Source organism: Suncus etruscus, chromosome 8, assembly GCF_024139225.1.
Source record: "Suncus etruscus isolate mSunEtr1 chromosome 8, mSunEtr1.pri.cur, whole genome shotgun sequence".
In the NCBI taxonomy this organism is placed as follows: Eukaryota; Metazoa; Chordata; class Mammalia; order Eulipotyphla; family Soricidae; genus Suncus; species Suncus etruscus.
Genome location: NC_064855.1, coordinates 92,978,400 through 93,002,598, shown reverse-complemented (window position 1 = coordinate 93,002,598; position 24,199 = coordinate 92,978,400). Strand labels below are relative to the sequence as shown.

The 24,199-nt window shown below is 35.3% G+C and overlaps 1 non-coding gene across 1 annotated transcript; it reads right to left on the bottom strand.

The window, feature by feature from the left end:
* Positions 1-4,511: 4,511 nt before the first annotated feature.
* On the bottom strand, positions 4,512-4,673 carry LOC126016781 (U1 spliceosomal RNA). The gene has a single exon (XR_007498501.1). It is a non-coding gene; the product is annotated as a U1 spliceosomal RNA (small nuclear RNA).
* Positions 4,674-24,199: the final 19,526 nt, after the last annotated feature.

Sequence of the window (24,199 nt, the reverse complement as noted above, 5' to 3'; positions counted from 1 at the left end):
AGTGCTGGATGTAGCCCCCAAACCGGACATAACAAAACACATAGCCTTTAATGGGAGTTCAAGGGTTGATGAAAGAATACAGGGATTAAGGGCAGAGCCTTGTACAAAGTCAAACTGGATTTATTTTTGGCTCTATCTACTTATGTTCCCTCAAGCAACATCAGTATTGATCCCTGATCAATATGCCTCAAGCAACACCAGATGTGACATCCTACACTCCAAAAAAGAAAAGCTGGGAAAGCACACAGCCAACCCGGTTTTTATCCCTAGCATCCCATACGGTCCCCTGAACCTACACGGACTAACTCCTGACTGCTAAATGGTGTTGCCCCAAACCAAGAGAAAAATAAAAGAAGAAAGGAAAAAAAAAACAAAGAAGAAAGAAAAGAAAGAAACAAAGAAGAAAGAAAAGAAACAAAAAAAACAAAGAAAGAGATAGAAGAAAGAAAAAACCAAACAAAGGAAAAAAAACGAAAAAACAAAGAAACAAAGAAATGGGAGGAAGGAAGGCAGGAAAAAAGAAAAGGAAAGAAGAAAGAAAGAAAGAAAGAAAAAAGAAAGAAAGAAGAAAGAAAGAAAGAAAGAAAGAAAGAAAGAAAGAAAGAAAGAAAGAAAGAAAGAAAGAAAGAAAGAAAAAGAAAGAAAGAAAGAAAGAAAGAAAGAAAAGAAAGAAAGAAAGAAAGAAAGAAAGAAAGAAAGAAAAGAAAAGAAAGAAAGAAAGAAAGAAAGGAAAGGAAGGAAGGAAGAAGAAGGAAGGAAGGAAGGAAGAAGGAAAGGAAGAAGGAAGAAGGAAGGAAGGAAGGAAGAAGGAAGGAAAGAAGGAAAGAAAGAAAGAAGAAAGAAAGAAAGAAAGAAAGAAAGAAAGAAAGAAAGAAGAAGAAAGAAAGAAGAAAGAAAGAAAAGAAAGAAAGAAAGAAAGAAAAAGAAAGAAAGAAAGAAAGAAAGAAAGAAGAAAAGAAAGAAAGAAGGAAAGGAAGGAAGGAAGGAAGGAAGGAAGGAAGGAAAGGAAGGAAGAAAGAAAGAAAAGAAAGAAAGAAAAAGAAAGAAAGAAAAGAAAGAAAGAAAGAAGGAAGGAAGGAAGGAAGGAAGGAAGGAAGGAAGGAAGGAAGGAAGGAAGGAAGGAAAAAAGAAAGAAAGAAAGAAAGAAAGAAAAGAAAGAAAGAAAGAAAGAAAGAAAGAAAGGAAAGAAAGAAAGAAAGAAAGAAAGAAAGAAAGAAAGAAAGAAAGAGGAAGGAGGGAAGGAAGGAAGGAGGTAAGGAAGGAAGGAAGGAAGGAAGGAAAGAAAGAAAGAAAGAAGAAAGAAAAGAAAGAAGAAAGAAAGAAGAAAGAAAGAAAGAAAGAAAGAAAGAAAGAGAAAGAAAGAAAGAAGAAAGAGAAAGAAAGAAAGAAAGAAAGAAAGAAAGAAAGAAAGAAAGAAAGAAAGAAAGAAAGAAAGAAAGAAAAAGAAAGAAAGAAAGAAAGAAAGAAAGAAAGAAAGAAAGAAAGAAAGAAAGAAAGAAAGAAAGAAGAAAGAAAGAAAAAGAAAGAAAAGAAAGAAAGAAAGAAAGAAAAGACAGAATTTCATAACTGCAGGCTTAGATCAAGAAACAAGAAAAGGCTCAAATACATAATAAAATCCACAATTTAAGGAAGTAATTTTCATCAGTGGAAGGAATGAAATAATAGAAGTTAGAGAGGAATAAGAAGAAAAATTGAATTAAAAAGAACAAGAGACTCAAAGAAAAAGTTATGAAATCAATACACAATGGCAGAATTTTTGGAGAAATTTTGTTTTCATACAGATCAAAGTAATGGAGAGAGTTTCAAAAAAAATCTTTGGTTGCTTTTTTATTCTAACATCTTCAGTTTTCTGGTGAGAGTCATACCCAGCAGTGCTCAGAGATTACTCCTGACAGTGATCAGAGGTTCTGGAGATTAAATTCAGGTTGGTTGCATGGATTCAAACAAACACCTCCACTGCACTTTTGTTTGTCCTTTTCACTTTTTGATGAAAGAAGTAACATATTTAGTATGTTACAGAATAAGTGAATTAGTCTTATGCTATGGAATGAGTAATGTACTCAAGTAAATGAAAAATGGAATCCTGTGCACAAACACAGGAGAAGAAGAAATAAGCTTTAGATAGAATTATTAAAATATATGCCTGGTTGCAAGCAAGACTGCACAAGACATTTTGACAGATACTGATTGTGGGCAGATGAGTATGGAAGTCTGTGGAGAGACTCTTCTGACTTTTTAATGATTTTTGATAGGTAGGAAACAAGAAGAGAAAGATGGAGTGAATTTGTTGAAGATTTGAAGCAGGGCAAGAAAATAATAAATCACCTACAGTGTAGGAACATGAGTTATCTTGGAAGTGTAAAACGTGGTATGCTTGTAGGATACATGAAAAGTGCATTTGAGATTTATGATCACAAATTCCAAATAAGAGCTATCTGTAGGGGTACATTTTTTCCTCTAGTCACGTTTAGCTGCACTAGTTTTGGGATGTGGGGAGTTGACCAGAGTCATGGTTTTGCCAAGCAAGTACAGAGGAAAGAAAGACAAATTTGGAAGTTATCAATGAGTGATTCTTCTAATGGCCGATCTTCAGATTTCACCAAACTAAAAAGTAGGGACAGGATATCAATTGATATGAACAAGATAATGGATTACAGGTCCTGGTACACCAAAGGATCACTGAATTCTGATTACTGGCCGGAGTAAATTAGAAAGATAGAGGAAGATAGTCAGAAAGAGGAATGCATGGAATCAAATTTGTGAAATTCGTTACTTTGGTAACATCAATATCTCAGTGCTGAGGTAGTCTCCAGGACCTTATCTTTGCAAATAAAAGCTACTGCACTTATATTAGCTTCAAAATACTTTATTCTTAGGCTGCTATTCACTGCCTCCCTGCACACCATCTCACTGCCTTTCTGTCTTTCTGTCTAAGTTTCTTTTCATTCTACCCTGACCTCTCTGATGCTCCTTGACATATTTCTGCCTTTGAAGACTTTATGTTCTTGTTTCCCCCCCAGATTCTTCCATCTGCTCCCTAAGTCTGTGTGCCATCATCATTTTGACAATACTATTTTCTTTGACCTTCCTAATTAAATGTATTGATCTCTTTCCCAGACTTAGTGCTCCCTATCTACCTTTCCTGATCTCTCTCCCTCCTCGCATTATTTCCCCATATTTCAGTACTATGCAACATTTGTTTGTTTCCCATCTTTCTCCCACAGGGATAGACGTTCTGTGAAGACAGAAAATTTGCTTAAATTTTGACATTTTTCTTGACACCTAAGATAGAATAGGGGTGGGGGCCGGAGAGATAGCATGGAGGTAAGGCGTTTGCCTTTCATGCAGGAGGTCATCGGTTCGAATCCCGGCGCCCCATATGGTCCCCTGTGCCTGCCAGGAGCAATTTCTGAGCCTGGAGCCAGGAATAACCCCTGAGCACTGCCAGGTGTGACCCAAAAACCAAAAAAAAAAAAAAAAAAGATAGAATAGGGGTTCAATTAAAATGCATGAATGTATATTGTTGTAAATATAACTTATTTACAATATGTTTCATAAATATCATCATAACTTACTCTTCATTATACTAATATTATAAATTTCACTGTGTTCTATTTTTAAGTTTATGGTAGTTGTTCTTTTTAAAGAATCGTCTATATATCCTTTGGGTTTTAAAAATCAGACACTACAAACTTAAGAAAACAATTAGCTTTAACGAATTGTACAATTAGTTTTTCAACAAATTATACAATTAGCTTTTCAAAAAATTGTAAAAATAATTTCTGGAAAGATAAAGCACAACATAATATATAGAGACAGTATAGTTAGAAATCCTATACATATTAGTACTACTCACTATCTTGAAACCTTCTTAAGGAACTGAGTCTTGTCAGAAAAGACCATTGAGTAGCAATTGTTCAAGTCAGCGTGATTTATTAATTCTACAATTGAAATCTAAAATGGGTGTGCTGGTATGGATTTCCTCTCCTGACGGCATGCTTCTCTGAGACCTCATAGAAATACTATATTTTCACCTATCACTAGTAAAAATTACACAGCTACATACTTAAATGTGTACTTTCAATTATGTTCATAGGGTTATGGCGGGGAGGGAGGAACTTCCTCAACAATCTAAGGGCCTGGCCAATACTTTGCCTAGCAGGGTTGAGCCTTATTGTTGGGGCTCAGGCCTGAAGATGGGCACTGTTTGGGTATAAGGGTGCTGGCTCAGGCCCAGTCATGCTGAGAATCAATGAACTAAACCCATCCTGGGACACTGGATAGCCATTCATTGCCAGAGATTATACTCAAAACTTCTGCTCCAAACCTTTGAGCTAATTTTCTGCCCCACTATGAAAAGAAGCCGACTGAGGTCAAGTTTTTTCTCTAAGATTATAAACAATTTTTTTGTTGTTGTTTTTTGAGAGCCCATACACGGTCCCCCCAATATCATCAGGGGGCTGTTCTTTACATGACTGAAACTCAACTACAATCATATTTGTAATCAAGGTATTTAAACGAAGATATTAATAAAAAAATAAATAAATTATGCAGTCAAGTTTTCCACATTTGGGGAAATCGCAGGGGGTCAGCACACCCACAGTACAATGGGTGAACCTCACCCTGGGGAAACCAACTTCCTAATCATGAAATCATCCCTGCCAGGTAAGTATGATTATAAACACTTTTTGATAACTGAAGAGTTTGCAGTTTGCTCAGCATTGATGAGCTCCATTAACCTGTATCACCAAAAATCTATTTGGTATTTATCTCACTGTAGCTGATATTAAGGTCACTTTGAAAAGTAAATGAGAGAGAATTTTTTAATTACTATCAAATAAATCTCTAGCCAAAGACAAAGAGATCTAAAACCAATGCAGTAATCTAATTAACAGATGTCTTTATTGCAGAAGCTTATGTTAGCAATTTTTAGGCTACTTAGTAAATGTATACTAGGATTAAACAAGTAAATATACTGTCAATAATATGAGCCAAGTATCTATTGTGTAGGGGGAGCATTTAAATGAAAAATAAGAAATTTGTGTTGAATTAGAATGAGGTATCAGTATCCATTTATTATAATATATTATTTATGTATATATCACTCAAGTATAGAATCATATACATGCATTACTAAGTATACCCACATAAGTTTTCAGTTTTGTCCATTAAGAGAGCTTAGAAACAATGATATCCTCGGCTAGGGGAGAATAGATATAATTTAGATACAACTTAAAGGGGCTCTTACTGGCCAAAATAAAAAATTTTAAGTGAGAAATAATAAAGTTAATTAAAACACATGGGATAAATCATCATCTATGAATACACATTTATATTTAAAAAATTAAAAAAATAAGCAAATGGAATAAAGAATCCAGATCATCCTGATTTCACATACAATTAATATCTCTTTCTCTAGGCAGTATGAGAGAAGTACTGAGTGAAGTACTGTTATTTCTCATACTTCCTTAAAATATTGCCATAGAATTCTGGAGGATAAAGCAAACAATCCATTCTAGTACTGGTCCTATTGTCCTGCCTTTTCTCCTTAAAATGGATGTGGTAGAAACCACAGACTAATTTTATCTAACTATCCTACCCACACCAACAGGAACAGAATTTAGGAAGATCATCCATGAGTGATAGGAGTGGAATGACTAAAGAAAAAGAAATCAGCAACGTTTCATTCCTACTCATAATGATCCACATTTTGTCAATCCCTTTGGTTGTTATCATTCATCCACCATGGCTGGAAAAGTATTCCGTCTCTAGCTATTATTCTTCCATGAGTCCCTAGATTCCAGTCTTATTCACTGGCTAGTGCTGAATGGTTCTCTCTCTTCCATAGCCTCACTATTCCTAAAGCATAATCAAGTGCAGCCCTTGTCTGATCCCTTCACTCTTCTCATCCCCAGGGTCAAACTCTACTTTTGCTTTGGAGTCTCACAGAGGTTTTTTCCTCCTCCCACAACCCTCTGAAAAAGCTGTCATCCTAATTGCATGTCATTAGAACACCTCAGGATGCTCATACTTTACCAAAATAGACCTAGCAAACAACCACATGGTGTTCAATTGTGTGGGTTAATGGTACAAAGACAGATGGCTGTACATTGACTGATTGCTTGACAAAGCCTAGAAAATATGAGCTCTGAGCCCTAAACTCTAGCAAGAGCGAGGGGAGCAGAGACTTTTTTTTTCACTGTGCTGCAAAGAATAGCAAACTGATCATCAGAAACACCGAACCACCATTCTACACAAATATATAGATTTCAGTGAGCACCTTTAAGTCATCCCCAGAGCAATAACGCCATAACAGATTGTCCCAGTAGTCATCAAACACTTTTAGCCTGAAAAAGAAACAGAGAGGCTCATTTCCTATATTCTCTTTAATCAAACAACAAAAACAAAAACCGTTTCCTGGGAAAAAGCAAGGATTTCTGCCCAATTCTGAAAAACAATTTTTCATTGCACACAGTGTTCTGATGAGCATTATAATTTATAAGTTCCTTCTGCCTAAAGAGACGTGCTTTGGAATACTATTTCTTTTCTCAGGTTGGATATGCTGTTCAGTTTATAGAACAATCCGTATACAGTCACCGGATTAAAATGGCGCATACTTGAGTTTCTCATTTACCACTTTATGTTTAATGCTCGGCTTATGATTTCCCCCCAAAATGTTCAAGAATATAACATGTTTTTAATCAGCTCATAGCTAGAGTAACCTAGAGAACAATATTCTTTATTTGACTCTACTGTATGTTATTTTTTAAGGCCTCATATAAAATTACTCATGTAAAATTTTCGACTTCATGGTGAATTTTAATGGTGAAATTCTAAAACGCTACTGCAGTGCTTCAGATTTTTGACAGCTGGTTCTTTTGCCGGCTACCTAATGACTACCCTCTGGATAGGCACTGGGTTGGATTCCACCCCACCATCATTCATGTCATAAGGCATCTGGTCTTTAAAAGTATAAAGGGATTTGGGTCTTCATTTTATGTTCCTTCAACCATGTTGTACAGAAGTAGACAGATGGTCCTTTACAGCAAAGTGACCACATAGCTACAAAGTGTTTTCTGTTACCAGATATTTTATTCCATGCTATAGGATAAAAAAATTTTAACTGTGCAGATATGCCTCATACCTTTAGTATACATCCAGATAAGAACTGCAACACTTTTTGATAAATTTCCAGCTCAAGAGCAGGTAACATAAATTACCAGATTATTATGTAGCACAATTGTGTTTTCAAGCATGAAAATGGCATTTCTAGAGTCTGGTTACATGCAATGTTGAATGTAAACTGACTTATGTTACATATGCTTCTTCTTGTTCTGCATTGGTATTTAAAGCCTAGAGCAGAGGTTTGTGGCTTACTTCAGTTTGTGCATAATAAGAAACTACTACATTTACAAATATAGTTACCTCAAAGTGGGGGGGGGACTTCATATTAAGAATGTATCTTATTTGCTCTTATGGGGAAAACAGTCTTTCTTAACACACGTTCAGTTCTTTTGTTTTTGCCAAGAGTCATTTGTTACATCCACTATTTTATACTTGGAACAGTCTGATAATTTAGCATATCCCTACATATTTCTTGGCAGCAATAATTTACTTCTCTATCTTTATCATTATAATTTTTCTTATAGAACACTAATGATTTGCAAGCTGAATGTCATAGATTCTGAGTCAAAGGCTCATCAAAATACGTTATTATATACTATATACCTTACTCAGAGATCATAAATTTCATATATGTACATACCATAACTCATCAATCATCAGTAAATATTGAAACAATTATTCTCATCTAAGCCTTTCTCATTCTCATCTTTCATTGCTATAAAGATGGCATATCAATTCTGATGCTAGCTTGCATGCAGCCAATCCATGATCTCCTGAGCTTCCACATTTTCGAAAATAAATACATAAATTAAAAAACTAGAAGTTTATGACAGTCACAATCATTTTTTTAAAATTCCTTTCTTCCCATTTTTTTCTTCTCCCAACTTCTTATCCTGCAATACTTAAAATGAATAATTATTGATATTCCACTTAAAAAATCAAATTCTGGGAGTCAGAATGTAGTCCTCTGACATAATACAAGTACTGAATAGACAGGTTCTAGAATCTATTGCCAGTACCACAAAAAAATCAAATTTTAAAATGTTTATGCTAATAATATTAAATATTTACTGATACTGCTGCTGTTGTATTCATTGCTATAATGTAGATATTTAGTATGTGATGAAACAAAGAACTTTACACATACTATTTAATAGAACACAAATAAACTATAAACATTATTCCAACTGCGCAAAATGAAGAAACTAAGACCTACCTACAGAACTGAGAAATGTTTACCTAGGAATAAAATTTATGAGGCATAATACCCCTTAATATTTCTCACTCATACCAAATTACATAGTATTTACCTAGTTCATGTAATTTACTTTTTTTCTTTTTTTTGGGGGGGGGGTTGGGCCACAACCCGGTGACGCCCCGGGGTTACTCCTGGCTATGCGTTCAGAAATTGCTCCTGGCTTGGGGGGCCATATGGTATGCTGGGGGATCAAACAGCAGTTTATCCTAGGTCCAGCCATGTGCAAGCAAATATTCTACCACTGTGCACTGCTCTGGCTCCCTATTTTACATAATTTTAAAAAGTATTTTAAAGAGAACTATTCATACTATTAATTTTTTAATTTGTATACCTGTATAAAAGTAAGAAAGTTTTTGACAAAAATATTTTCCAACTTTCTTTGATTTTCAGTTTTGGTGAATTTCAGGAATTTAACATTACGTAGCCATTTATGTGTAGGTCTCATGATATCCACAATAATTTTTATGAAAGAAAGAAATAGAACTACATGGTTGCATACAAGCCAATAATTCCTGCTGTATATCACTATAAAAAATGATAAACATCTACAGAGAAATTTTTATGTGGATGTGATCATAATATCCAAAAAGACTAAACAACCTGAGCATATATCAATGGATGAATGGATAAACAAATTGTGGCCATATGCATTCACTAGGCATTTTTCATCCATAAAAAGGAATGAGGTATATTTATCCATAATACAGCTTGAAGGCATCTAAAAAATTATGCTCTGTATGCCCAAAAGCAAACCAGCAAAGCAACCATTAAGACAAGCAAAAGAAGTTACCATACAAAACTATCAATCACATAAGGTATGATTCCTTTCACAATGCATGAACAGGAGTAGTTTACTTAACAGATACATGGTATTTTTGTGGGTCAGAAAGTTTTGAGAGATCTGGTGGTTTTCAGAACACTATTAATAGGGCAAAGGTTTTCTAAATTTTATGCTTAATTTTATATGAAAGTTATTGTAACAAATTTGCTTAATTGGAAAAAAATGAATTTATGAGAGGCAGCAAGTACATTTATGGTCCAGATAGTGTCTAATTGAGAGCTTTAAAAGACACTGTCCTTCTGCCATCGAATTTCCTGCTGGCTTCCCATCCTGATGTTCAGACCTTTGCATTTGGTGACCCAGAAAGGTTTTTCTCACCCACTGGATTACTACTGGTTCTAAGTACTGAATGTGCATGATTGTGTCACGATATATTTAATTTCTACTATAAATTAAGTTTTGGTGTATCTGACTTCTCTTCTAAGTTTTAACAATAGCTAAAACTATTTTAGCTATTCTGAGTTTTCAGTGCTAAGTATTTGTTTTTCAAGTAAAAAAAAAAAAAGGAAGTCCTCAGTTTTACATTGGCTATGACTATGATTGTGATGTCTGCTATGAACATTTCCCTTCATTGCTTATAATTCTGAGTTGTCAGTACTAAACATAACGGTTTTTGAGGTTTAAAGAAAAAGAGAGAAGACCTTGATTTTACATTTGCATGATTGTAATTGTGTGGTGCTCTCTGTAAACATTTTTCTCACCATTTCTGGTAATTCTGAGTTGTCAGTATATGAACACACCTGTATTTGAGGTTAAAAAAGAAATTCTCAATTTTACTTTTATGTGACAATAATTGTAGGATGTCCTCTACGAACATTTTTCTCTTCATCACTGGTAGCAAAATAAAGCCTTGAAAAGGTTAAGTATCAAAAAAAATCCAATAGCTTCTTTTGTCACATACCAAAGTGAATTATTTCCCAAATAGCTGTGGGAATTGACTCTGCAAATGAACTATTGCAGTGGTATAGATGCATTTGTTGGTCATTTGACTTGACTGCTAAAGGAGACAATTAAAAAATATCCACCTGCACAATTGAGCATCAGCAAAACTATATAGATTTCACATCTCATAAAATCAATTTGTACCCATAAACATCTTATTCTGAGTTAATAACATCAAAGGGTGAAAAGATCTATCTTTAAGAAAATTCTAAATGCTAATCATCTCTTCTAATAATCAATAGCAAAGAGACCTTAGAAAAGTTAACTAATAATTCACAGTGAATTACTTAATTCAGTAAGCTTGTATGAGCTTAAGCTGAAGCATGTTTCTAATATTCGCCTTTCTATTTAGGACTGCGACTTCTCTTGGTCAGTACTGAGGATTCTGCTACCTCAAGTTTTGGCTGGGTAAGAAGCCCCAAATTTTTCAGGGACTTCCTTTTCCTATATCTGAATTTTCTTGATGTTTCCTAGGGTTGCTTCCTTATATAATACAATATCACTCAAGTTCTGTCTACTCACAAATTATAAAATGATTTCAATTGACTTTGGGAGCTAATTTAAGCATTCTTGCCAGTTACGTAACTGAAATTCTGTTTTCTCATTTACTTGTTATGCCATAATGGAAGTCCCTATCTTAGTTGGTTTAGGACTCAGTGGTCGCAACCTTTTTATCAACTGAGCCAAATCTCGCCAAAACCACAATTGAAAATTTATTTTGAGAGCCACACAGGGCGCACACTGAACAGAGGCTAGGAGCAAGAGTCCTGACTCCTGGAGCGGCCGCCCGGCACACAGAAGAAACCAAATTAAAAGTGTAAAGAACCACATGTGGCTTGCGAGCCGCAGGTTGGCCGACAACTGTTTGCTATTACAGATACTGCAGGACAGCATGGTTTTTGAACATCAACAACTTATTTCTCATAAGCCCAAGATCAGAATGGACTTATCAATTTTGATGGCCAGGTTCTGGTGAGCATCCATCTTCCTGGGCTGCAGACTCTTGACTTCACATTGCATTGTCCATATAGAAAGAACAGAGGAAGGAGGAAAATATCTAACTCTAGCTGGCCACATCTCAGTCATGTGTATCTTTATGTCTGATATCCAGCCTTGAAAAATGAATAGTCCCACAGAAAAGACACGAGGAATGTCTATCTACTCAGGAATCTATTATACCTAAAGGATATCAGCAATTTGAGAGGTCATGCATAGATTTTTACTAGAATTAAAATTATGTTAATCTGGCCCATTCTATTGTGATACTTAGTATAATTGTGTGTGATTTTTCTCTCTCAATAGTTGTTTTCATTCTTGGTAGAATGGTCTTTGGAGAACAAAGGTCATCATAATTTCTCACCATGCCTCTATACTTTTTAAACAACCAATTATATTCAGGATCCAATAAATTAAAGAAAAGCTTAGAGCCTTTTTCCTCTGGGAACCTTTTGACAGTTAAATGGCTTGTCTTCATAAAAACAAAATGCAGCCAAAAATGAACTGCAGGAAAACAATCTCTCTTCACCTTTAGTTACTAAGAGTGCTAAAGAAGAACATATTTTATCTATAAATATTAATTTGAGATAGGTTATCAGCAATAAGGAAATATTAATCATTGAGAGAAAATGTAATAGTTATTCAAGAAAAATCGCATATAGCAAAATAAAGTATTTAAAAAGACAGGTTTAATCACTACTATTCCCTGTATATATCCAGTCAGATGGCATCACCAAAATTACTAGAACTATCTCTATAAATTGTCGTACATTTATTTATTTAATTTCACATGTATGATATCGTTCACATATCTGAGACTTTGGTCCATCACTAGCATCCCTTTTCACCAAACAAAGGCTGGGTACTAGTGTTATCTTTGCATCAATAATGTAAGATAAAGAAAGCTGTATGTTTTCTTTTGGAAATTGTGGTTTTCCCAGTGTATTAAATTTTATTTTCATACTTTTCTTCTTGTTAATAGTGAAACAACCTTCTCACTGAACATATCTATATTAACAAAGTATGGTTGAATACTTCAGAAGACTTAGTCATTGAAAAATACCTAACAACAGAATAAACAAAGCCAGAGCCAGGCAGATAGTGTGCAGAGATTAAGATTAACACATATGCCTTCAATGCATTCAACTTCAATTCAAGCCCTAAAACCATTTAGTTTCCAAGAATTACCACACAGATGCTTAGAAGCAAACCTGAGTGAGATTGGTATTTAAAATCATATTACCACATTTCCGCTAAAGGTATCATCCCATTTCAGAAAAAATAAAAGACAAATCTTTTCAGGGATAGGAGGCTGGGATAAACTAATACTACTATAGGGAAACAAATGATCAGTAAGCTTTAATAATCATAGTGCACAGATATTAAATATAGCCAAAAATATACTCCAGTTCGTAATTGGACAAAATATTGGAACAATACAACTTATATTACATCAAAATAATGTATTCATTTATCTTTATGCAACATTCATTTAAAATTATTAATGTTGAATAATGTAAAAAGATTAAACATTTCCTTTTTTTTCATTGCATCAATGAAACAGAGGGAGCTATGCTAAGCAAAATAAGTCAAGAGAAAGAATATACCAAATGGCCTTACACATGTGTAATATAAAAAGAAACAAAGCAAAGAAATCATAATACATAGGTAGAAAAACTACACTAAACTCTGAATACATATCTGGGATTTCCAAGAAAAGAGTGGAGAGTAAATTAAAAACATTCATGGGCTCTGGTATGGGACTTGTAGCACTTTGATTGTGATATAATAATAATAATAATATACCTTTTATATGTATAAATATAATGCAAATCATGTCACCTCAATAAAATAAAAAACGATAAAAAATAAAATCAATACATTTAGTAAAATATCTTAAAATTGGGCATATTATTTTTAGAGTAGCAGTAATTTTACCCTCACAAGGATTGACTTCTAAAAAAATTATAAACCACACAGTATGCAATAATCAAATAAAGGAATTTAAAAACTCATCATCTGAGGGCTGTAGTGATATTAAAAGACAACCGATAAGGGCACTTGCCTGGCATGTGACCAACCCATATTCAATCTCCAGGATTCCATATGGTCCCTCAAAGCATGCCAGGAGTGATCCCTGAACACAGAGACAGGTGCATTCCTGAGCATTGCTGTTGTGACCCAAAAACAAACAAAGTCATCATAGCTTTTGGACAGAGTCCAGAGGGTGATTTTGCAGGACTTTGCAAGGCAGAGGGAATTTTTAAACCAGACATTATGAACAAGAAACCATCTGGAGTATAAATAAATTGGTATACAAAGAGGCATAAATATAGCAAAGGAATGTCCAGATTCTATAAGATAGCCATAGTAAAGATGGTGTGTAGCGTCATTTGTGCTTAATCTTGTTCTGACACAAAATATACAGTCTCCAGCTCCTATATGACTTTTTGGAGACAACTGGCTAAAGTCACTTCAGACCGATAGTAAAGTTACTTCAGGCAATGAAGAACCATTAGCTTGTTTGACAAAAAATTTTCAGCAGTAGTACAGAGATGAAACATGGACTGGAGGAATAGCACATTAAATAGCAGAACTATAAACAAGTCATTCAAATTGCTTCAAATCTCCTAGTCAAAGGCTGCTGCACTCATGAGCTTACTCAAATGCACAGGTACACACACACACACACACACACACACACACACACAAATGTGCCACAATGCAAGAATACCAGGAAGCTGCAACATGGAGTGAGGAATACCAAAAGATAAGCTGTTAAATTCTCTATTTAATCCTCAAATTCCATTAAGTGACCTTCAGTTTAGCCTCTAGTGTAAACCTCCAATCATCCCAAGAAAAATGACTCAATTGAATATATAGAATAACTTGAAGACACATCCAGAATTAGCAATTTTCAGAAGCACTAATAATTAGCTTGGCTCAAATCCCACTCTCAAGTTGGTAAATTTACATATTTTCACCTTTCTATAGCAACAAAGACCTCTACTCCAAGCTCATTTCTGACCACCACTGCTATTTTATCTTGCCAGAAAGACTGCGAGCCTTTTAATACATCAAGGAGTAGAGCCAGGAGGCACTATTTGGGTCACCACCCAAATTAGTGACACCATCTGCCTCTCCCTTTAATAATGTCGTTCCACCCTCCCTGATTTTACAAAGTGCAAAAATACTTAAGGTGGTTTGATAATACAGACCTTATTAGTCCTACTGCATTTCTTCCTCTAGATCTTCATCTGCCTTTCAAAGTCCTTGCCAGTCCTTAACAGAGAACCACGATCTTGGATTAGAAATCAAAGTGATTTCCCTAGTTGGACAATTAACTTCTGCTTTGCTTATTTATGACTCGCTAGTAATTAATTAAGAAAAATTTAAACTTTTAATAATTCCAATTCCAATTACTTCTCTAATTTGTTTAGTTTTGCTTCCTGTTATATTTTCTTTGTTTACAGTGTTTAAGTGCTTGTTTTCTTTTTTTTTTTTTTTTTTGGTTTTTGGGCCACACCCTGTGACGCTCAGGGGTTACTCCTGGCTATGCGCTCAGAAGTTGCTCCTGGCTTCTTGGGGGACCATATGGACGCCGGGGGGATCGAACCGCGGTCAGTGCTTGTTTCTAACCTCCCACACCACCATCATCCTACCCATGACAGGGAGAACATTTCTCCATGTAGCAAAGACCAGAGGAGAGTCCCATTCCATTTATGTTTCAGGATTGACAGTAATAAGAAAGTTGAGCAAGCTGAACACTTAAGTACATAGGTACTTAACATATATATGTTTCTGCTAAGAGAAGGCAGAAAAATAAAATCACTGCTGGTTGCACATATCAGGTTTTATGGAGTTCATGGCAATTATTTGGAACTGTGAGAGTGTGATACAGTATAGTCAGTGAAAAAAGAGCTTTTTTTAAAAAAAAAACAATGCTGTAGAAAGTTAGAATAAGATTATCAGTTTCTGTGAAGTGATATATATGAGGATATATAAAGGGATTTGGGAAAAGCAAATTTAAAAAAGGCCTTTTTAACTAACAACAGTGGTAAAAAAAATGCTTATGTTTTTGCTCACAGTTGTGGGCCACATAGTAATAATTATAGTGCTAATAGCTTAAATTAAACTTTAATAAAACCTATTTTTCAGTAAGCAATAACAGTATTAAAAGGTCTCAAATTTCTGCAGTTTCTTGAGTATTATTGACATAAAAATAAAAAGAGACTACTTAATCATTTTTAAGGAATCACTGAAGAAAATTAATGGGATATGAGATTTGGCATGACTGACTGGCTAAATGTGTGTTTCAAATATTAAGGGGAAGGTGAAATAGTACAGTAGTAAGGCACTGGCCTTGCATATGGACAACCTAGGTTTGATCCCTGTGCACAGTTACGACAGATCCCTGACTGGCAGAGCAAGGGGTAAGCCCTGAGTACCACTTGATGTGGCCCCAAAATCGAAAATAATAAATATTGAATAAGTTGCTAACAAAAATTTACTGGAAAACATTATTTTATAGGCTTTGTTTTGGTAAAAGAATACTGAGGGTAGAGGAGAACAAAATTGACTTCAAGTATGGTATTTTATAAAATAATAGAAGGCCTTGACACAAGGAGTTGCAGTACCAAATTGAGGTGATCATTGTTGTCATTGTTGCTAATTAAAGTACGTAAAACCTTATGTATTTTCTAACTATGTAAGAGAAAGGGTTAAAGGAAGAGAGGAGAAACAGGCTGGGGGAAGAAATTATATAGTAATTCTAATGTTTTTAATTTAAATAATTTATTGATTGATTCGTTTGGGACCACACCCAGTGATGCTCAAGGGTTACTCCTGGCTCTGCACACAGAAATCACCCCTGGCAGACTGGGGAACCATATGGGGTGCCCTTGAATTGAACCAGATCCCTCCCGTGTTGGCCGTACGCAAGGCAAATGCCCCACCACTGTGCAATCTCACCGGCCCCTAATTCTGAAACTTTTTAAACAAGTATAAGGATTTAGTATATAAAGTATTTTTTATATTGGAGTCTATTTTTCTAAAACACAAACCATTAAAAAATCATTAAATATTCTAACCATTTTCAGGCTTATGGTTGCTGCATTTATAATGATATATTAATTCTTTACCAGACATGGAAAAGTATAAACTCTATTTACCTAAGTTCAAAAACACTGTGATGAAGAGGTAACGCAAGCTTGGAGCAACTACTCAGCATCTTGAATATTAATTGAAATCCATGTGTCGGCTTCATTTTCACTTGGGTAGAGAGAATAGCATATTAGATATTGACCTTAAAGTAATTTTTATTATATATATTTATTATTCCCATAAATTTTCTATTGTGGGACTTTTTAATTATATTTTTAATAGACTGTGATATAAGAAAATGCTGCTGGGTTTTGCATATTAATTTTACATTTACTAAATGTTTTTTTTCAAATAATATTTCATGACATCTGTGATAATATAGCTATTTTATTATCTTATTAGTTAATTTTCATTTTATATGTAATGAAAAAGTTGTTTCCTTCATAATATTTATTATTTACAACCTCTTGTGTTTCCCCCTTTGTACGTTGACTAGATGTGTTGAAAAATATTGAAAATACCTCCTTTGTGTGTCAGAGTGGAAAGTAAAGTCATTTATATATTTATCTTTATAAATAACTTGTTCCTTAAAATCGTTTGATTGATGAGTTTATATATGTTTTTCTTTTTAGGAACACTAAATAACAAACTTCACAGGCTTCATTTGCAATACAACAACAGCTATACAGAAAGCACTACAAATAAAAAACATCTCATTCAACTCCCTCTCCTCTTTTTTGTTTTGTTTTTGGGTCACAAAACAGCAGCGCTCAGGGGTTACTCTTGGCTCTGCACTCAGGAATCGCTCTTGGCAGGCTAGGGGGACCATATGGGATGCTGGGATTCAAACCACCATCCTTCTGCATGCAAACGTTAGGTAGGCAAACGGCCTACCTCCATGTTATCTCTCTGGCCCCTATATCTCTGTTCTATCGCTTTGGCCCCTCCCTCTTTTTATCAGAAACTGTGATAGAACTATTCTGAAGTAACTATGCACAAAATAAACAGAGCCCCATTTCAAACTACAGGGGCACACTGCCTTTCCTCTATTGCATTTTTGTCCTATTGCTTTTCTGCCATTGCAGCCATCCCCCTCTGGGTTGCAGAAAACACAGAGTAGGTCTTAATATGTGCTCAGGCATGCATTTTAGTTAGCACTACAGAAATCGCAGAGTTGAGTGAAGCAAGATCTTTCTCTTTAAGTTATTCAAAATCTCTTGGGATTTTCTTTATTTGTTTGTTTGGGGGTGGTCACACCCAGCGGCACTCCTGTCTCTACACTCAGAGATCACTACTGGCAGGTTCAGGGAACCATATGGGATGCCGGGATGCTAACCACCGTCCTTCTGTATGCAAAGCAAATGCCCTACCTCCATGCTATCTCTCTGGCCCCAAAATCTCTTAGTATCAATTTGTTAGATTCCACCTACAAAGCTGATAGGAAATGATGAGTCAGTAACACAAATGCAGATGAGTTTATTACTAGCAAGCTAAGGGCGCACCTCTCCCAGATGGCAACGACTTAGATAGGACTTGCAAGCCCTTTTATAGAATGACTAGAGCTTCAAGCTAGGAATAAAACTATAGGTTCTTAACTGTTTGAAAAAAAAAACTATAGGTTCTTTAGTACATGTTGCATAAGCCAGGTTTATTAAGTAGTAGAGGGGGCCTTGGTCACCCATAGTGGGCACCCACACCCTGACATACAGTTTCATAAGGTTTATAGCCAGCAGAACTTCAAGTGTTACTAGTTTATATAACTGTCCTGGTACATGTGCCTTTGAATTTCCTGGAACTGACTGTTCCCTTCTGCCTAGTCCCTTCTGCCACATATTGAGGCCTGTCATGGCAGTCCTTTTGTCTAAAGCAAAGCATGGCTATCAAAGCAAAATGGCAGCAGTTAATTGTAAAGCTGCATTCCCTTCTAACAATTAACATCAGATTGCTAACACTATTCAAGATTTTATCATTTGACACTTGAAGCAACACTATTCTATGTTTTTTTATAATAAAGAAATTAAACCTACCTTCATCACCTCTGCCAATTCAGAAATTCCATGTCTTTCATATAGTTAACTTTTAATGTATATTTTAAATTAAAAATTATTTATCATCTTTCCTTTAGCCTTTTATCCTAAAATGCCATACTAATGTATATGGACCTTCTCTTCCCCTGCTTTCTTGGAAAAGGGATGTCTCTTCTCTTGGGTATTTGGGGAGATTTTCCCAGCAGGTAAAAACCAAGACCACCATGGAAAGGTGGGTGGGTGGCTAAAGCAATTCTTGGAGCCAACAAAGTTAAGTCTGCAAAGTACTTCAACCTTTAGCCTTTGCATTGGACCAGCAGTCCAGCTGAAGGAAAATCACCAGTGGCATCTCCAGAGCACAAGTTGGGAGCCCTCCCTAGAATGAAGAGGGGAAAGCCACTTCATCAAATAGCAGTTGGAAAGATATAAATAAAATTATTTTAGGGGCCGGAGCGATTGCATGGAGGTAAGGCATTTGCTTTGCATGTAGAAGAATGGTGGCTCAAATCCTGGCATCCCATATGGTCCCCGAGCCTGCCAGGAGCGCTCTCTGAGCATAGAGCCAGGAGTAACCCCTGAGTGCTGCCAGGTGTGACCCAAAAACTAAATAAATAAATAAATTAATTAATTAATTAATTAATTAAATTATTTTAATAAAAATACTGATTACTGCAATAACTTTGTCACTCTGAAAATAAAATCAAAATGAATGAAAACTTTTATATTAGAGCTGAAATCATAAAATGTATGCCAAAAACAGGATATATATATGTATATTTTATGATACACTTTTTATGACAATGAAATTTAGTAATAATAAATAAACAGGATTATAAAAAATTAAAAGTCAGCAAAAGAAACTACATCAACAAAAAAGTCAGCTTAGCAATTGTGATAAAATGCTTTTACTTTATATATATATATGAAAAATATTAATATCCATAATTCTCCAGAAAATATATACAAATGACTAGCATTTCTAAAGTATACTATGTTATCTAAAACCATAAGAGATTAGAAGCTATTCAGATTCATCTAGCTGCCAGTTTTTTCAGACACAGAAAATTAAATATGTACCTTTTAGACAATTTACTAGAAGCAATGGTACAGTAATACTTGATATTACTTTTAAAAGTACACAACGATTTATTTTCTTAAGAAAAATGTCGTTCTGAAAAGAATGGTGAATAATTGTGCTGTTAATAGAATTTTAAGGTTAAGAAAGTGATGGCTCATAAATTCAATATAGCTCAATGTAGAATGCTCAGATAAATTAAAGAAAATCTATGGCAGCAGTGCTCATAGCTATAAAATGAGTAAGTCTAGAGTCCTTATTAAAAGAAAGAAACCAATTCATGGCAATGTAAAAAAAAAATTACCCATTCTGTAAAAGAAGGGACTGTAACAAAGGTGGTTTAAATAACTTCACCAATACTTTGTCACCAACTACAAAGAAATATTCACATCATGGTCTTGCTCTCCCTCCCCCCAAATGGTATACTATCAGTAATACCCTCAGCTAATAAATTTTCCACTTTGGGAGTGTGGTCTCAGATCATAAGATAGGTGATTGTGATAAACTTTATATAGCATTGATATTTATCATTTCAGAGACCCTTGAAAACTCTCATTAGAGCCCTTAAAATGTCTTTTATTTTATTTTTGCTTGATTGCTACCATTTTCAGCTCTACAATAGAACCTTTTTCTTGCTATCCTAGCTTTGAAGGTTGCCTACATTTTTTGACCTCTTTGTGTACCTTATGGGTTTGAATTACAGTCTTTTTAAGTGTTTATTTTTCAAAACTGAAATTTTCTCCTTCATAGAGATTTCTCAGATAATAACAAAAAGTTAGAGGAACTCAGGGTTCCTTGAAAAATTAAAGGATAATCTGTCAGAAAAGCATAAAAAAATTTAAGGGAGGGAGAGGCAAAGAACTGAATAATAGGAATTTAAAAGAAAAATATTTTAATCAAAGAGGCATTTTCCCTGCCACATCCTTATTCATATGGATGATTCCCCTAATTTCTTCATCATTTCCAGAACTATAATTATGTTGCTCTTGTGCATAATTCACAAATTACCTTTCTAAAATATTGACTGAAAGAGAATGGTTACATACCTGTAGGGATTCAGCCCCTCTGGCTTTTTTGCCATAAAGCCCTCTTTCCCCTTTAGCTGATTTTTTAACTGATTTATCTTGTCAGTTAGCAGACTTCCCCTTTAACTGTGAACCACCCTTTTTCTCCTTTAACTGTGAACCTCTACCTTTGAGGCGGTTAAAGGAAGGTTAGAAAAGGTTTATTTGGTTTTTTATTGGTGATGGGAAGGTTGCATGGTGAAGGAAGGTGTTCTTGTTATGACTGAAAACCAACTACAATTATGTGTGTAATCAAAGTGTTCAAATAAATTATTTAAAAATAAAAATAAAAAAGAATTACAAAGTGATTTAGAACAATACAAATATTTCTTATATAAAAATGTATAGTAATTATATTTGAATACCAAGTTAATATAAAATCACTGCCTCTTAATTTTTTATAAACTCTGGATCAATCACTTTATAATGTAATTACAACTTAATGCTCTATCTTCTTTAGATATATTATTTTCAGTTGACTAGAATCATCTAAAAAAGAAATAAATTTAATTCAATTGGAAATGTAACTATTGAGTTCATTTCCAATTTTTGCTTCACACAAAAATGTAGTTAACATATGTATAGTTATTAATAGCATTTTTTGTTTGTACTTTATAGTGTTATGATCGTTATATTATGATTAAATTAAAGTTTCTTTTTAAAAAAAAGAAGGTTTATTATCTTTGGTCCCTGCTGCGATTGCTCTGCTGGATTGTGTGGTGTCTCATTTGCTATTTGTTCTCTCTGGCTTTCTGAGAGGGGGGAAAGTGAGAGGAGAGGGGGGAGAGAGAGAAAGGAGAGAGAGAGGAGAGAGACAGGAGAGAGAGAGGAGAGAGACAGGAGAGAGAGAGGAGAGAGACAGGAGAGAGAGAGAGAGAGAGGAGAGAGAGAGGAGAGAGGAGAGGAGAGGAAAAAGGAGAGAGGAGAGAGGAGGGAGGGAAAGGAAGGAGAGGAGAGAGGAGGGAGGGAAAGGAAGGAGAGGAGAGGGAAGGGGAAGAGAGGGGAGAGGAGGAGAAGAAAGGGGAGGGGAGGAGAGGAGGGGAAGGGAGGGGAGGAGAGGAGAACAGAAGAGAGGAGAGAAGATGAGAGGAGAGGGGAGGAGAGAGGAAAGGAGGAGAGAGTAGGAGAGGAAAAGGAAGGGTAGAGAGGGAGAAGAAGGGAGGGGTGGAGAGGGAGACAAGGAGAGGAAAGGGGAGGAGAGGCGAGGGGAAGGGAGGAGAGGGGAGGGAAGGGAGGAGGAGGGGGAAGAGAGGAGAGAAGAGAGGAGAGTCAGTCAGAGAGAGAGGAGAGTCAGTCAAAGAGAGAAAGAGTTTGTGGACTCATTAAATGTTTAAATGTTGGATAACTCTGCCTCTGCCTCTTTCACCCAGGGTGTGCTTAACTTATACATTAGCATGGGTAGATCAGTTCCCAACAACATTCTTCAATATTGCTGAAGAAAATTTGGAGACTTCCAGGGAGGTTCCTTTCCAACATGCCTTAACATCCTCCGTTCTACAAGTGGTCTTGTCTTATTGACATTCCTATGCACCCTGCAAAAGGCTGGTTTTGGAGTATTGGCTGATGTGTCTGTTGCACTAATTTTACTCCTACCTAAAGTGCATTTGTTTACAAGTGTCACTGAAAATGTATTGCTCATTGCTGTAAACTTATGTATGCCTAAGAGTAACAGCAAAATACAGATATAAATCCATCTTAGAAAGTCAGAAACAACCTGACTGACACTGGAATGGATGGAGAAGATAAATCAAGCAGATACTTAAAGAAAAATGTATAATTCTTCCTGTTTCAAAGAAGTAGATTTTTTTTGAAACTACAGCTAATGTGATTCAATTAAATAATTTACTTAAAACTAATTAAAAATATTTTTAAATAAAATAGATTTCCTGTTTCAAATAATGATATGTTTCAAAACAAAGTTAACTGTGAAATAATTTGATAGGAAATGATAATCAAATAACAGCAGTGTAATGTGGTCATGGATAATTATGAGATTGTAGAAACTCTGTCAAAAAGAAATAAATTTTTCAGGTTCAGTGCTCAGGAATCTCTCCTGACCTCACCATATGCAATGCAGGAGATCAAACCCAGTTTGGATATCGGTAGCCCAGTATCTCTTTTTGTTTGTTTTTTATTTTTGTGTTTGTTTGTTTGTTTTTTTTGTTTTGGAGCCACACCCGGTGACACTGGGGATACTCCTGGCTATGCACTCAGAAATCGCTCCTGGCTTGGGAAACCATATGGGATGCCGGGGGATTGAACCGCTGTCCGTTCTAGGTTAGAAGGTGCAGGGCAAATGCCCTACCACTCAAGCCACCGCTCCGGCCCCAGCCCAGTATCTCTGATTTCTATTCAGGCTTTGCCGTTACTGCTTGGATGATATTACAGATATTGTAACTGATAAGCACATCCATTTTTTTCATCAGCAGAAAACAAAGTTGCTTTCAACCGTCTTTTGTTTATAATAATAGGTTATAGGTCATTAAAGATAATATATTATAGAAGTAATAATGTCAAGAAAGGATGGGCAGGGGTATGTGTTGAGGAATAAAGAGGTAAAATGACTAACATAGGGCATTAATTAATCAAAGATTTTAGAATTTTCCATGATGGAGAAGTGAGGTAATTATGTACATGAAAGTTAACACTAGTGTAAGCATGTGACCCAAACAATAGAATGTAATATATATGTACATATTATTACAGATTTTGATAAGAAGGCAGGGTGGAGAGAGGGAGGAAAACTTGGGTCAGGTGGTTAGTTTGCAGTGTAAACATTGGATGCCTGAAACTGTTATCAAGCACTTTGTAAATCACATAAAAATTTTAGCTTAATGACATTACTACTAATAACCTCTTTTAGGGATCAGCCTTGATTAAATGCATTACATAGGGATTTGTCTTTTGATTTAACCCTCACAACACTTTTACAAAGAACACACCATCACTCTCATCTAATATACAGGAAATAGGCTCAAAAAAGCAAAGTTACGGCGAGTTTTTTTGGTTCATATGTTTGTTTGTTTTTGTTTGTATTTTTTTATCAGTTTTTTTGTGGTGCTTATCGATGTAACTGGAGTCCTCACTGGATATTTGACACTTCTTTTGGTACTGATGGGGTGTTTCACCTTCTTTTTCTCCTTTATTTCCCAAATCGATGAGGAGAACCTCTAGAAGGATTCTGCCCATTTTTGGGGTATTAGACTCTTACCCCAGTTTACTCATTTTCTCTTTTTTCAGGCAAAACCACCCAACTTGAACTGCTAGCCCTGCCCCCACTTAGAGGGGGAAATAAGGGAGGCACCAAGACCAAACTGATGCAAGACTACTAAGTAGTAGGTCAAATACAGAGGGGATCACATATTCTAGCCACCCTGCGGGGGAGGGAAGAGGAAATGGGAGGTAGGACAAAAACGGAGGTGTAGGGAGGACAATTTAGGGATGGGAATCCCCCCTGATTTTATGTAAATATGTACCTAGAATATTATTGTCAACAATATGTAAGCCACTAAGATCAAAATAAAAATTATATAAAAAAAAAGCAAAGTTAACATTTTCATGATAGCACAACATGTTATTCATCTAGTTTGGACTCAAACTAAGGTTTGCTTGGCTCTTAAACTGATTCCAGCTTCCTGTTATTGCCTACATCTTAGACTCAACTATAGTCCTAATGGTAACCATTACTCTGCAAAATCAAAGGGACTTATTCATCAAGCTATATTCATCAGGAAAAATTGTAAAAGGCAACATAATCTTATATCTGTA